Raw genomic sequence first — 15,666 nt, 5'->3', positions numbered from 1 at the left:
CCCTGATCTGGGAGCTAAGGTCCCACATGCCATAGAGTGCAGCCAAAAATAAAAAATAAATAAAAGTCGAATTGTAGAGTCATAATGCCATCCCTGCCCCCTCCACTGTGTTCCTACCCACGATCATCACTGGTGTCTGGTTTCTCTTTCCTGTGTTTCTTATTCAGGGAGCTAATGTATATGAGAGGGGGCGGTGGCTGACAGCCTCTGAGGAAGTGATATTTAAGCTGAAGCCAGGGAGTGACCAGGATGCGTCAACCAGGCAAACAGTTTATTTTTATAAAGTACGCCAAACAATTACCCGGAAATTTTGCCCAGATTGGAGGGGGCAAGCATGCCACTTAGTGAATCATTTTTGTTCATGCAACAAATATTGGGGCTTGTGGGTGCCAGTGCTGGGCTGAGGGGGAGTGGAGTCCAGGGGGTAAGGGGTGGAGAGCACAGTGTGAAACCCAGAGGGCTGGCTTGGTCCCTCTGTGACCTGGGGCATTGTCTGGGTCTCGGTTTCCTCTCCTGTAAAGTGGAGGTGCTATTACCTGCTTCAGAGGTTGTGAGATTAAATAAAACCACAGATGCTCATAAGGGCTGCGGAGGCTCCTGGTGCCAAGCCCTGTTCCCACCCTCTCTGCTCACAAGCATCCTAGGAGGCTGGTGTATTCTGATGCTCGTTGAATGCATGAGGACATGGAGACACAGTGGCCCATGCTCCTAACCTTCACTCTAGCCCAGTGTTGCGTTAAGTGCTCAGTAATGGTTACTGCATATTGCAAACATGAGGTGTGACTTTGGCTTCCAAGGGCCCAAGTCAGGGGAAAGACTCAAGTTAACCAATGACTTAACCCAATCCCAAATCCAGTGTGAGATACGCAGTGTGAACCAGGGACAAAGGAGGGAGGGATTGTATCAGGAAGGTGTTCAAAGATACCTGATCTGAGCCTTGAAATGTGAGTAACTTACTGGTGGTGGTGGCCTGGTGGGTGGGGAGGAGGGATGAGGTGCGGACAGTCATTCCCACCAGAGGAAACAGCATGTGCAAAGGCCCAGAGGTATGAACTAGCTTGATATATACTCAGAGATCCAAGCACAAAGAGGGAGGGAGGAGATACACAGCGGCCAAGGATGGAGGAGGCAGAGGCCAGAACCCACTGGCCTGACTTCCATCCACCAGCGTCTGCACTGTGGGGAACCACCGATTAGAGAAGAGCACACGACGGATGTGAACTTGAGGGATATGAATTTGGCAACAGTGGGCAGGGAGACTGAAGGATGGAGAAAGGAGGCAGGGAGAGGAGTTAGGGAGCTACGGTTACAATCCAGGCAGGAGACATCCAGAAGGCAAGGATGACTGAACCGTTTTTAGAACCGGTCTGTTCTTAGCCGACCGAGAGAGAGAGGGAGGAGTCGGAGGCTCTGCGGTGACCTACGTGGGAGCCTGGGAGCATCGCAGGACCCCACTGACAGAAGCAAGAACGCAGATAGGGCAGACCTTCGAGGCTTAGAAACCTTCGCAGCTTGGAAATCAAGGAGGCGGGGCCAGGGAGAGAGGAGCCCGGCTGGGGGCGGGGCATCGGGGAAGAGGGCGGGGTCAGCGAGCTCAAAGCAAAAGGAGCAGAGGAAAGGGGGCTTGCAAAACACAAGCTTCCCACCGACCATTTCCCACAAGATCGTCTTCTTTTTCTTTTCTAAGAATTGAAGTATAATTTATGCACAGAAAAACGCACACAGCTTAAGTGTACAGGGACCCATAGCTTTTTACCTGTTTCCATGTGCCTGTGTAATCAGTACCTGAAATAGATGTATGCAGTGTCAACCCGCCTGCAAGCTCCCTCACGCCCCTCCCCACCCGTGCAACCTTGCCCCCTCGTGCACACACAGGAACCGCTCCAAAGTCAGCAGGCGACCTTTTGTCTGAGGGGGTGTGGGGGGGAGGGGAGGGAAAAGGCAACTGGGGTTGAGACGTGGAAGGAGGTGGTTTTGAGGATCCAGGAGGCCTGCTCTTGTTTGGCGGCCAAAGCTCACTGGAGGAAGGGGATTGAAGACTGAATGGCAGAAGGTCTGGAGGAGGAAGTCGGGGAGGAGACCGAGGAGAAAATGGTCTGGGACCAAAGGAAGGACTTGGCTTCCTCTGAACTTGGTTCAGTCACTTCCCGCGTAAAACACAAGCTGCTGGCGTCACGGGGCTGCTCCGCGGCAGCCTCTCTCCTCCCCTTTCCCACCTACCTTCTGATGCCCCCCACACCCCCCTACACCCCCCTCTGCCGAAAGCCAGGGCCTCTCTTGGGGGAGTGGACCGGGCAGACCCCTGCCATCAGCTCCAGTAGGAGTCACTCCAGCGTGACTTTAGCCAAGGAGAGAGCCTTCCCCTCCATTCTCTCTCATTCCCTTGCCTCCACCTCCCCCATCCCTGCTCTATTTTAGAAACGAAGATGGGAATAGTTACAGCTAAGAAGGCTGAGGCCCCCACGTCACATCCTCGTTCCCAAAGCCTGCAACACAGGCGCCCACAGGAACCCATCTAATCGTTCAGAGGAGTAAACACATTCCAAGCTCCAGCCTCCAGCTGCCCAATCACTAGACATCTCCTCTGTCGCTCAAGCCACACTTGTCTGGGGCCAGCTCTTGGGCGGTGCGTGGCTGGGTGACAGAGAAGGGGTCTGATGAGCCGGGGGAAGTGTTGCCATGGTGATGGAGAGCCACCTTCCCCTCTGCCTCTTCCTCTGGCCTGCTCCCCCTATTCTTCCCTCCACCCTAGCCCTGAGACGCCAACAGCATCTTCCTGTCTGTCCTCCCAACTGTTCCATGTGAGGCTGGGTCCTGTTGCCTTTTGAGGGGCAGGAAGCTGCAGGGCTGGAAGGTGGCTTCGCAGAGGCTGCCCTGCCTGTGCAGGGGACGCTGATGGGATGGAAGAGCCATCCAGCCAGCAGCTGGAGTGAAGGGAGCAGAGAGCCCAGCCCTGGGGTACTGCCCCTTTAAGAAGGCCCCACTGGGGACCCCCACAACAGATCTCTGCAGATGGTGACTTGGGCCCCTGCAGGCCCCTGAGAGAATGGCATCTCCTGTAATTATACCTCCCAAGGCCTTTCATCCCTGCATCTTCAAAGCACCTATGATTAAGGTGCCGCCCCTCTGAAGTCATCCCCTCCAGGTTTACTGAGTCACAGCAGATCTGAGACTGGGCTATCAAGCCTATTCTGGTCCCTCCCCTCTTATTATTAAAGGCTTTCCCAGGAAACCCTGGACCCAGCTTCCCCAGCTCCTGCACGTCCCTGACCTGTGGCAGAACCTCGGGGTAGCTGGCAGCAACCTGGGATTTTGTAGAGAACCTGAAACAAGTTCCTAGTGATTCCAAGGAAACTGGCAGTAAATCCTTCTCTTTGTTTTCATCTGCTTGTTGGTTTTGGCTAGGTAAGCTTGAAGTGGGACTCATCTCACCTTTGTTGGAGGCCCAGGTGTGTAAGTCTGTGTGTGTGCGTGTGACAGACAGGCATAAAGAGGAAGCTCCTCTGTGTCTCCAACTCAGGCTCTTTTCACAGCAACCCATAAATCCATCACCAGCCACATTTCTGATTCACACACACACACACACACACACACACACGCACGCATGCCCACACACACAACTTGGATGGCAGAAATGGCCTTGTTCTGCTTGCTGATGGTCACCATCCCAACAGGAAAGTCTTTGTGAAGTCAGAAGCATTTTGTCTTGCCGGCTGATTTTTCCTAGTTCCCTGTGGGACTGGTGTGGGTCCCATGTTCAATTAATAAACCCAGGACCAGTAGGGCTCCCTATGTGCTGGGCGGCTCAGGTGTGACCTTGGCCAGGTAATGATGCGTCTCTGTGCCTCAGTTTCCTCATCAGCCAAATGGCAGTCACCACTGCTGCTTGTTGAGATAATGAAGAGCTTAGTACATTGCCTGCCACACAGCAACTGCTCAGTGCGTAGTAGTCGTGATGAATATGATGGCCCTGTGTGTCGGGTTCTGAGCAAAGATGACTAAGACCCAGTCCTTGTTTGCCCTCTGTTCAGGGGAGGGCCCATTCTTCTGCATTCCAGAAAATGACTATGCATTTTATTTATTTTTAGTCATTTTATATTTTTAGCTACACTGCACAGCTTGAAGGATCTTAGTTCCCCAGCCAGGGATTGAACACACACCCTCTGCAGTGAAAGCCCCAGAGTCCCTAACGACTGGGCTGCCAGGGCATTCCCTGTTTTTTTATGTATTTTTTTTTCAAAGCATTTATTTTTGGCTGTGCTGGGTCTTTGTTGCTGTGTGTGGGCTTCTCACTGTGGTGGCTTCTCTTGATGGGGAGCTCTGGCTCTAGAGCACGCTGCCTTCAGTAGCTGCCATGTGCAGGTTCAGTAATTGCGGTTCAGGGGCTGTAGAGGACAGCTTCAGTAACTATGCATTTTAAACCACATACAAATAGATGTACACACATATATTTGCATAAATGATATATTTAATACTGTTCTGCACAGTATTTTCTTTTCTCTACTTAATGACATAAATGACATATCCAGGGGAACTGACATTTTATCAGGGACCTGAGGGAGGGGCAGAAATTAACTAGGGAAAGAAAAGGGTGTGAGAAGAAGTGTGGTCCAGGTGATGGGAACAACACAAGGTGGTTGCTGTGGACAGAATCACTGGTGCCAGAGTTTGAAGCAGGGTCATCAAAACTGACCCAGTTGGGCTTGTTTATGTTTTCAGTTGCAAACAGGAGTTTCAGGAAAGGCCTTCTTGCTAGTTATATTTATAGATATTAAAAATAGCACCTTCGGTCTTCCCTTGTGGCTCAGCTGGTAAAGAATCTGCCTGCAATGCAGGAGACCTGGGTTCGAATCCTGGGTTGGGAAGATCCCCTGGAGAAGGGAAAGGCTATGCACTCCAGTCTTCTGGCCTAGAGAATTCCATGGATTATATAGTCCATGGGGTTTCAAAGAGTCAAATGTAACTAAAAAAAAAAACAAAAACACAACACTTTCTTGAGGACTTCCCCAGCAGTCCAGAGGTTAAGACTACTCATGGCCAATGCAGAGGCTAGGGTTCAATCCCTGGTCAGGGAACTAAGGTCTCACTTGTTGGCTTAAGTGAAAAGTGAAAGTGAAAGTCGCTCAGTTGTATCCGACTCTTTTCAACTTCCTGGACTATACAGTACATGAAATTCTCCAGGCCAGAATACATGAATGGGGAGCCTTTTCCTTCTCCAGGGGATCTTCCCAACCCAGGGATTGAACCCAGGTCTCCCGCATTGCAGGCAGATTCTTTATCAGCTGAGCCACAAGCTTGGCATGGCCTAAAAATAGATAAGTAAATATATACAATACTTCCTGAGTCCTTACAGCATGTCAAGCCCCATGCTAGTAACCTTTCTTGTGTTATTTCATTTTCACATCAGCCCTGAAATGACGGTATGGTTGTTGTTGCTCAATTGCCAAATCATGTCTGACTCTTTTGCAATCCCATGAACTGCAACACACCAGGCTTCCCTGTCCTTCATCCTCTCCCAGAGTTTGCTCAAACTCATGTCCATTGAATGATGATGCCATTCAACCATCTCATCCTCTGTTGCTCCCTTCTCCTCTTGCCCTCAATCTTTCTTAGTATCAGAGTATTTTCCAATGAGTCAGCTATTCACATCAGGTAGCCAAAGTGCTGGAGCTTCAGCTTCAGTATCAGTGCTTCCAATGAATATTCAGGGTTGATTTCCTTTAAGAATGACTGACTTGATCTCCTTGCTTTTCAAGGGACTCTCAAGAGTCTTCTCCAGCATCACAGTTCAAAAGCATCAATTCTGTGGCACTCAGCCTTCTTTACGGTCCAACTCTCACATCTGAACATGACTACTGGAAGGACCACAGCCTTAACTATACGGACTTTTGTCAGCAAAGTGATGTCTTTGCTCTTTAACACACCATCTAGGTTTGTCATAGCTTTCCTGCCAAGAAGCAATCGTCTTCTAATTTCATGGCTGTAGTCACCATCTGCAGTGATTTTAGAGCCTAAAAAGAGTAAATCTGTCACTGCTTCCTCCTTTTCCTTTTCTATTTGCCATGAAGTGATGGGACCAGATGCCATGATCTTAGTTTTTTTAATATTGAGTTTTAAGCCAGCTTTTACACTCTCTTCCTTCACCCTTAACAAGAGGCTCTTTAGTTCCTCCTAGCTTTCTGCCATTAGAATGGTATCATCTGCATATCTGAGGTTGTCGCTATCTCACCTGGCAATCTTGATTCCAGCTTGTAACTCATCCAGCCCGGCATTTCATATGATGTGCTCTGCATATAAGCTAAATAAACAGGGTGACAACAAACAGCCTTGTCGTACTCCTGTCTCAATTCTGAATCAGTCAGTTGTTCCAAATAGGGTTTAAACTGTTGCTTAACCAATGAAAGAGTCCAAAATGCAGTACTTGGGTGCAAACTTAAAATTGACAGAATGATCTCAATTCGTTTCCAAGGCAAACCATTCAATATCACAGTAATCCAAGTCTATGCCCCAACCACTTATGTCAAAGAAGCTAAAGTTGATCAGTTCCATGAAGACCTAGAAGACCTCCTGGAACTAACACCCAAAAATGATGTCCTGTTCACTATAGGGGATTGTAACGCAAAAGTAGGAGTAACGTGCAAGTTTGGCTTTGAAGTACAAAATGAAGCAGGGCAAAGGCTAACAGAATTCTGCCAAGAGAATGCACTGGTCATAGCAAACACCCTTTTTCAACAACACAAGAGATGACTTTACACTTGGACATCACCAAACGGCCATTGACCTAGGCCTGGCCAGTTGGAGCACTGCAGCTCCTGGCTCCAGTGACTGGCTCAGAGATGGGAAAGTGACCCAAGATGGGCCAATCAGAGGCAATTATGGAACAGAATTTTTGGAATTCTTGGGAAAGGTATTATGGTTTTTCCAGTAGTCATGTATGGACATGAGAGTTGGACCATAAAGAAGGCTGAATGCTGAAGAAGATGCTGTGGTGCTGGAAGAAGACCCTTGAGAGTCCCTTGGACAGCAAGGAGAACAAACCAGTCAATCCCAAAGGAAATCAACCCTGAATATTCATCGGAAGGATTGATGCTGAAGCTGAAACTTCAATACTTTGGCCACCTGATGGGAAGAACCAACTCATTAGAAAATACTCCGATGCTGGGAAAGATTGAGGACAGGAGGAGAAGGGGACAACAGAGGACGAGATGGTTGGATGGCATTACCGACTCAAGGGACATGAGTTTGAGCAAGCTCTGGAAGATAGTAAAGGACAGGGAAGCCTGGCGTGCTGCAGTCCATGGGGTCACAAAGAGTCGGACACGACTGAGCGACTGAACAACAGCCACAAAAGGAAAGGTATTCTGTTTGTTGTAGAGGGAAAGACCACCTGGGAACAAGCCCCTCACACCCCCCCCCCCAAGAGAATGAGAGAAATAGTGAGCTAATGAAGGTGTGTGAAGCCTCACATCCAGCTGTGCCTCACACGTTCTAATTAAGTGAGCACTTAAATTCTCTTTCTTTTTTTTAAAAAGTTAGTTTGAATTGGCTTTTAATCTGCTGCAACCAACGGATCCAATTTGGGTAATAAGTTGGTTGGGCCTTCGGCAGCCCCATGCCATAGACTATAGCATTCTTGTCAGCCGTGTGCAAAATTCTGTGTCAACACTTTGTATGATGGGGAAACTGAGCCTCAGAGAGGCAAAGCCACCTGCCTAAAACCATACTGCTAGGAAGTAAGTGGAGCTGGCCCTGTGCTCTGCTTGCCACACCACACTGCCTCTCCAGGGCACCTGGCCAGAGCTCCCACAGCATCCTTGGGGGCAAGTGGGAGATGCAGAGACTGCAGATAAGTGTATCTGAAGTGCTCTGGGCTCTAGGTCACTCATCAGTAGCACCGTTGAGGCCCTGGTTCTTTCCTCTGTACTCTACTACAGATGCTAGGAGTGGATTTGGGATCAGAGATAATCCAACCTGGTCCCCATTATCCATGAGAGGCCCTTAGTCTGGGGGTGGGGTGGGGCGGAGAGCCAGGTGCATTCAGCTGAAATGATGCAAACAGAAGGGAACAACAAATCATTTCTTTAAACAACCTGTTTTCTTACTTTGAAAACATTGCACACTTTTTGCAAACACATTTTGGAAAATGCAAACAAAAATTAAACAAGTAAAAGAGAGAGAAGGAGGTGGGGAGAGAAGATAACTAATATTCATAATCCTGCTACTTAGGAGAACCCACTATTAACATTTTGTTATATTTCCTTCCAATCTTTCTTCTAAAACTTTTTTTCTTTTTTTTACTGCAGAGTTCAGATCAGGCTGCCATGCAAATTTATTACTTTTTATTACAAATTTATTACCTTTTCCGATGAGTAGTCTTCCTAATCATTGTCCCCTTGTTATTTGTAATGCGTAGAGGCTGTTCTGATATCTACACGATATATATCATTGTGTGTGTGTCTGCGTGCTAAGTTGCTTCAGCTGTCTCTGACTGTCTCCTTGCAAACCCATGGACTATAGCCTACCAGGTCCCTCTGCCCTTCTGCTCATGGGATTCTCCAGACAAAAATACTGGAATAGGTTGCCATGCCCTTCTTCAGGGGATCTTCCCGACCCAGGGATTAAACTCCAGTCTTTTACATCTCCTACATTGGCAGGCAGGTTGTTTTCCACTAGGGCCATGGATCTACCATAATTACTTAACTATTCTGTGATGAGTTTCAAATCATTTGTGAGTTTTTTTTGTTGGGAGAAGCTAATTAAAACAGAATGGGGGAAGGGAGGGTGGGGGAGGTGGGGATCTAGAAAGAACCAAAGGATGACATCTGAATTGGCCTTTGAAGGAAGAGTAGCTGGTTGCTGGAAATGGAAAAAGGCTCCTCCTATAGCCAGTGAGCAGGGGTAAAGGTGCCTGGTGGGCTGGGGAACTGTTATTATTGTCCAGAACTAAGGGGATCCTGCTAGAGAAGTAAATGGCAACCCACTCCAGGATTGTTGCCTGGAGAATTCCACGGACAGAGGAGCCTGGCAGACTGCAGTCCAGGGGGTCACAGAGAGTCAGACATGACTGAGCAACTAACACACACCAAGGGGACCTGAACCAGGACAGTGGCCTTGGGCATAAAGGGAGAGGGGACTGATGTGAGTGACATCTTTGAGCCAGGGTGGCTGAGAATCTGCAAGGAGTGAGGAGGCGACAGAGCAGGGAAACATGTATCTTCTAAATTAGACAGCCTGGGGAGAGGATGAGGAAAGACAAGGAGGAAACAATGAGGGCTCCCAGTGCCACCTGCTGCCAACCTGCCATGTCACTCAGGCCAGGTGACTTTCTGTGTGTGAGCCCCTTTCTGAACAACCCAAACCTAAAAATACTCACCACCTGCCTCTGCTCCTGCCAGCCTGAGGCCTCTGTAAATTGAAACTCAAAGATTGAGCTCGGTGAACAGGGACTAAGAACTTGAATAAGGGTGTGGTTTGGTCTGATGCCAGATGTGTCTGTTTTCTAGGTTTCTATGCTAAGCATAAGATATGGTGATAACTGAGACAAGGACTTGCCCTGGAGGGGTTCACGTGTAGGGAGAGAGAATCAGGAAGTCAAGAGCAAGTGAAGATGATGCAACTGATGATAAATGTTGTTTGTGTGCTGGGAAAGCCCTGAGCAACTTCCTACCTGGGGGCTGGGAAGGAATTTGCCTAGAAGACTTTCTCTAGAAGATCTTTGTTCATGCTACAAATACTCTTTGAGCCTGTTGTCTATACCAGCCCTTGTACTAAGTACTGGGATTCTATCAGGAAACAACAAGGACAAAATCTTTGTTCTTCTAGAGTTTATGTCTTACGGGTTGAAGACAAACAGTAAAATAGGCGAATTATGTTATGATAGAAATTAAGTGATGTGGGGAAAACTGGAGCCTGGAAAGGGGGAATCAGGAGTTGCAGGTAAGGAGTTTGGCAATTTCACTAGCGTGGTCAAGGCAGGCTTCCTGAGTGGGGAATGTGTCAGTAAACCCTAGGAGGAAGTGGAGGAGGGGGCACTCAGGTATCTCTGTGTGTGTTCCGTCACTAAGTCGTGTCTGACTCTTTTGCAACCCCATGGACTATAACCCGCCAGGCTCCTCTGTCCATGGGATTCTCCAGCCAAGAACACCAGAGTGGGTTGCCATTTCCTTCTCCAGGGCATCTTTCTGCCCCAGGAATCAAACCTGGCACATCTTCTGCATTGCAGGCGGATTCTTTACTGTTGAGCCACTGGGGAATGGCAGTAGGTATCTGAGGGAACAGCAGTCCCAGCAGGCTGGAACAGCCAGTGCAAAGGATTTGAGGCCAAGGCTTCCTTTGTTCTAGAAACAGCAAGGGGTCAGCATGGAGGGAAAGAAACAGGAGATGAGGTCAGACATGGCTGGGTGGGTGGAATGTTAGATGAAGCAAGGGAAGACTCAGCAGGGATCTGTAAGGTCTTTGGCTTTTACTCAGAGTGAACTGGGCAGCCAGTGGAAGGCTTTGAGCAAACAAGTGCTATGTTCTGAGTTAAATTTTAAAAGAATCCCTCTGAGGACTTCCCTGGTGGTCCAGGGGTTAGGACTTCCCCTTCCAATGCAGGAGGTAGGCTTGATCCCTGGTTGGGGAGCTAGTCTCCCACATGCCTCATGGCCATACAACAGAAACAATATTGTAACAAATTCAATAAAGACTTTAAAATGGTCCACGTCAAAAAAAAAAAAACAACAACAAAAAAAACCCATACCTTAAAGAATAAATAAAAGAATCCTCTGGCTCCTGCACTGAAGTAGACTGGGGCACCAGGAAAGCCTGGAGAAAGGGAAACAGATTAGGAAAATATCACAATCATCCTCACCAGCTTTGGTTCAGTTCAGCTGCTCAGTCATGTCTGACTCTTTGTGACCCCATGAACTGCAGTACACCAGGCTTCCATGTCCATTACCAATTCTCTGAGCTTGGTCAAACTCATGTCCATCGAGTCACTGATGCCATCCAACCATCTCCTCCTCTGTCGTTCCCTTCTCCTCCTGCCTTCAATCTTTCCCAGCATCAGGGTCTTTTCCAATGAGTCAGTTCTTCACATTAGGTGGCCAACGTATTGGAATTTCAGCTTCAGCATCAGTTCTTCCAATGAATATTCAGGATTGATTTCCTTTAGGATGGATTGGTTTGATTTCCTTGCAGTCCAGGGGACTCTCAAGAATCTTCTCAACACCGCAGTTCAAAAGCATCAATTCTTTGGCGCTCAGCTTTCTTTATGGTCCAACACTCACTTCCATGGGCTTCCCTTGTGGCTCAACTGGTAAAGACTACTGGAGAAACCATAACTTTGACTAGATGGACCTTTGTTGGCAAAGTAATGTCTCTGCTTTTTAATATGCTGTCTAGGTTGGTCATAGCGTTTCTTCCAAGCAGCAAGTGTCTTTTAATTTCATGGTTGCAGTCACCATCTGCAGTGATTTTAGAACCCCCCAAAATAAAGTTTGTCACTGTTTCCATTGTTTCCCCACCTATTTTCCATGAGTGATGGGACTGGATGTCATGATCTTAGTTTTCTGAATGTTGAGTTTTAAGCCAACTTTTTGACCTCTTTCACTTCCATCAAGAGGCTCTTTAGCTCTTTAGTTCTTCTTCAATTTCTGCCATTAAGGGTGGTGTCATCTGCGTATCTGAGGTTATTGATATTTCTCCCGGCAATCTTGATTCCAGCTTGTGCTTTACCCAGCCCGGCATTTCTCGTGATGTACTCTGCATATAAGTTAAATAAGCAGGGTGACAATAGGCAGCCTTGACATACTCCTTTCCCAATTTGGAACCAGTCTGTTGTTCCATGTCCAGTTCTAACTGTTGCTTCTTGACCTGCAAACAGATTTCTCAGGAGGTAGGTAAGGTGGTCTGGTATTCCCAACTCTTTAAGAATTTCCCAGTTTGTTGTGATTCAAACAGTCAAAGGCTTTGGCTCTGCATACAAATGGGTATATCTTTCCTTTTCTTCTTTGCCTTTAGCTTCTCTTATTTTCTCAGCTATTTGTAAGGCCTCCTCAGACAACCGTTTTGCCTTTTTGTATTTCTTTTTCTTGGGGATGGTCTTGATCACTGCCTCCTGTACAATATCACATACCATAGTCATGTCCATAGTTCTTTAGGCACTCTATCAAATCTAATCTCTTGATTCTATTTGTCACTTCCACTGTATAATTGTAAAGGATATGATTTAGGTCATATCTGGATGGTCTAGTGACTTTCCCTACTTTCTTCAATTTTAAGTCTGAGTTTGGCAATCAGGAGTTCATGATCTGAGCCACAGTCAGCTCCTGGTCTTGTTTTTGCTGACTGTAGAGAGTTTCTCCATCTTTGACTGCAAAAAATATAATCAATTTGATTTCAGTGTTGACCATCTGGTGATGTCCATGTGTAGAGTCTTCTCTTGTGTTGTTGGAAGAGGGTGTTTGCTATGACCAGTGCGTTCTCTTGGCAAAACTCTGTTAGCCTTTGCCCTGCTTCATTTTGTACTCCAAGGCCAAATCTGCCCCCAGGTATCTCTTGACTTCCTACTTTTGCATTCCAGTCCCCTATAATGAAAAGTACATCTTTTTTGGGAGTTATTTCTAGAAGGTCTTGTAGGTCTTCATAGAACCATTCAACTGGTCAGCTTGGGTTGCTATAACAGATTACTGTAGACTGAGTGGCTTATCAACAAGAGACACTTACTTCTCATAGTTCTGGAAGCTGGAAGTTCAAGATCGGGCTGCCTTCCAGCATGATAGGTTCTGCTGAGGACCCTTTTTTGGGTTATAGACTGCCAACTTCTTTCTGTATTCTCAGAAGGCAGAAAGCAGGCTACAGAGTTCTCTGGGGTCTCTTTTTAAATCCTATTTAAGTTTGCTCCAAAAGTTGCTCTGCTCCACCTAGATGAGCTAATCACCTTCCATCCCCAACTCCTAACACCATCACGTTTGGAGGTTAGGATTTCAGCATATGAATCTGGGGGGGATACAAACATTCATTCCCTAACAAGAATATTGCAATAATTATGGACAGAAAGTAAGCAAAGTGGTTGGTAGCAATGGAGATGGGGTGGAAGAGGTCTGAGTCTAGTTGGTGCCAGTGGTAAAGAATTCAGCTGCCAATGCAGGAGACGTAAGAGACGCAGGTTCAGTCCCTGAGTGGGGAAGATCCTCTGGAGGAGGGCATGGCAACACATTCCAGTATTCTTGCCTGGAAAATCTCACCTACAGAGGAACCTGGTGGGCTACAGTCCATGGGGTCGCAAATAGTTGACACGACAGAAGTGACTTAGCACGAAGACAACATAATTTCCTGGTCTAGTGGGTAAGGAGGTGAGAGGAAGGATCTTAGGGTAACTCCAGGAGTTCTGGGCTGGTGTTGGAAGGGTGGAGCTGTTAACTGCTGTTGTGGATAGGCTATGAGAGTGCAGGTCTCTGCAGTTTGAGAGGAGATGGTTCTGTTGTGGGCCTGTTGACTTTGAGCTCCTATTGGACCTCAAGGATGAGGTGTTGAGTACACAGTTCAGGGGAGGAGTCAGGGCTGAGGATAGAAATAACTGTGGGGATCTTGAACACACCAAAGCCAAAACTTGATTGGATTTTCTGTTTTTCAGTTAAACTGCTGTTTGGTGTGGACCTGGCACATAGAAATGAGGTGGGCGGTTTGAATGATATCTGAAGAATTTGCTAGTTATGCTACCTAGAGTAAGGTGGGGCAAGACAGAAGCTCTGCTAAGTGGAGTGGGAAGAAAAACCTCTTCCTCTCCTTTGCAATTTCATTTCGATTGCACACAGCACTTCAGTAGACATTCATTCCACAAACACCTGCATCCTTCCCTCGATTAAAAAACCGTTACTGTTTCATTTTCAAACAGGCCCAAATGGAGGGAGTTAGGGTTAAAAGAAGTGACGTTCCATAAAGACTTAGAGTGCCAGGACAGAGCTTGGAGCCCACTACTCTGTCCCTGCACCCCAAGAAGCTCAGTAGTGGGCGGGGTTGGTGGGGGTCGGATGGAGTCGGGGGAGGCGACTCGACTGGTTTGCTAGAGCCTGGAGAGCCGAGATCGCTCCCACCACCAGGGGTTTGGGGCCGCGGCCCCTTTAAGGCCGGGCGGGTGATCTCAGCCTCGCGTTCGCCGCCCCGCCCTCCCCGGCGGCGCGCTCAGTGCGCAGGCGCGCCGCGGCGGCACTCGGCTGGGCCCGGGACGCGCCGGCCAGCGGCGAGACTTCGGGGCCGCTGTGCTGTCCGCCTGCCTCGTTCTCCCAGTCCGGCTGCCGCGCGTCGCCCGCACACGCCGCCGCCATGGGCTCCTGAGGTACCCTGCCCACCGGCCCTGCGCTGGAGGCCCCGAGGCGGGGGGAGGTAGCCGAGGGTTCTCGGGGACCTAGGAGCTGCTCCGATCTGGAGGGGCCCGCTTGGGGGGTCGTCCCCGCGGGTCGCCTTGGCCGCAGGTCCTCAGGCGGGAAAGGGGACGAAGGCGGCTGTCTTGGCAGCAGAGGGAGGGGGCGTCTGCGGCCCCGCCGGCCTAGCCCTGCGCCTTCTCCCCGCCCTGCGAGGTCGCGGGGCCGCCCGTGGGTGTGCCCTGGCCCCCTCCTCGCCAACGTGGCGGGGCCCGCGCCTGGAGTGTAATCGGACCTGCCCCTGGGGGTGGCTGGGGGAAGAGGGGAGGCGGGCTGGACAGGCCGTTTGCAAGTGGGATTGTGTGCGCCTGGTGGGTGTGCTGGCGCCTGGCACGACCGAGTGAGTGGGGGAGCTCCTGTGCGGGGGGGAGCTGTGATCTGGGATGGTGGCTGGCCTGGCAAGGCCTCCCGGGGATGCGTGCATGAAGGTGTACACGGCTTGCATACAGGTCTGCAATCTGGAGGGGCACTGGCAGGGACCTGGGGCTCCAAGGATGTTTTCTGGGGAAGGGACCCCCCGAGACTGGTTTAGGGTGTGTGCATGCCTCCCCTCGGTTTCCTCCCTGGACACGCTAATGGGGTCCAGCGCTGATGGACTCCAGGCCGTGGCTAGAGGATAGGGTTGAGAGGTGGGCATGAGTATCAGTTCCCAACTTATATATGCCCTCTGGAGTTGTGTAAGGTCAGGCATTACACACACACACACACACAAACACCCAGGGCACTGTGGGACTAAGCAGGTGTTTGCACGTCTGATACTTGCGAGTGAGGCAAAGGCCATGTATTATTTATCTGACTGCCTGGTGCTTTATGTAAGGAAAGAAGCAGCAATCAGTGCCCTGGAGGCCCTTGTGCCGCGGAGGCAGCCAGGCAAACAAGCTCACACACCTGCTGAGGAGGCGCAGGTCTCAGAGGTGTGACTCTTTCACAGGTTACGTGTGCAACATCCCTTCCTATCGCCCTTCCTTTTCGGTGTGCTGGAGGATACTGTGCGTGTGTGTGTGTGTATCAGAGCTTGGACTGTGGGTGGGAGGGGCCCTGCAGTCAGGCCTGTGTGCCCATTTTATCAGGCTTTGAACACGAACACATGGTGCCTCTGGGATTCAGGACCTCTCCGGTCGGTGGGGGAGTCGAACTTAAAACCAAGTAGTCACAATGATGTGAAAGATATAAAACAACAGAGGCAATGCAGAGTAGGTTCAGTGCTGGGGGAGGGGGCACATGGCCAGCAGAAAAGGCTCCAGCATGAGGTGGGAAGGTG

The 15,666-nt window shown here is 49.2% G+C and overlaps 1 protein-coding gene across 2 annotated transcripts in view; it reads left to right on the top strand.

The window, feature by feature from the left end:
* Positions 1-14,184: 14,184 nt before the first annotated feature.
* TMEM184B (transmembrane protein 184B) overlaps positions 14,185-15,666 on the top strand; it is a 50,223-nt gene continuing 48,741 nt past the window's right edge. For both annotated transcript variants that reach the window (XM_065943764.1, XM_065943754.1), the window contains exon 1: positions 14,185-14,320. The gene's annotated coding sequence lies outside the window, so the exon portion shown is untranslated. The remainder of the gene's footprint in view (positions 14,321-15,666) is intronic.

Source organism: Muntiacus reevesi, chromosome 1 (genome assembly GCF_963930625.1).
Source record: "Muntiacus reevesi chromosome 1, mMunRee1.1, whole genome shotgun sequence".
Taxonomy (NCBI): domain Eukaryota; kingdom Metazoa; phylum Chordata; class Mammalia; order Artiodactyla; family Cervidae; genus Muntiacus; species Muntiacus reevesi.
This window is presented reverse-complemented; position numbering and strand designations above follow the sequence as displayed.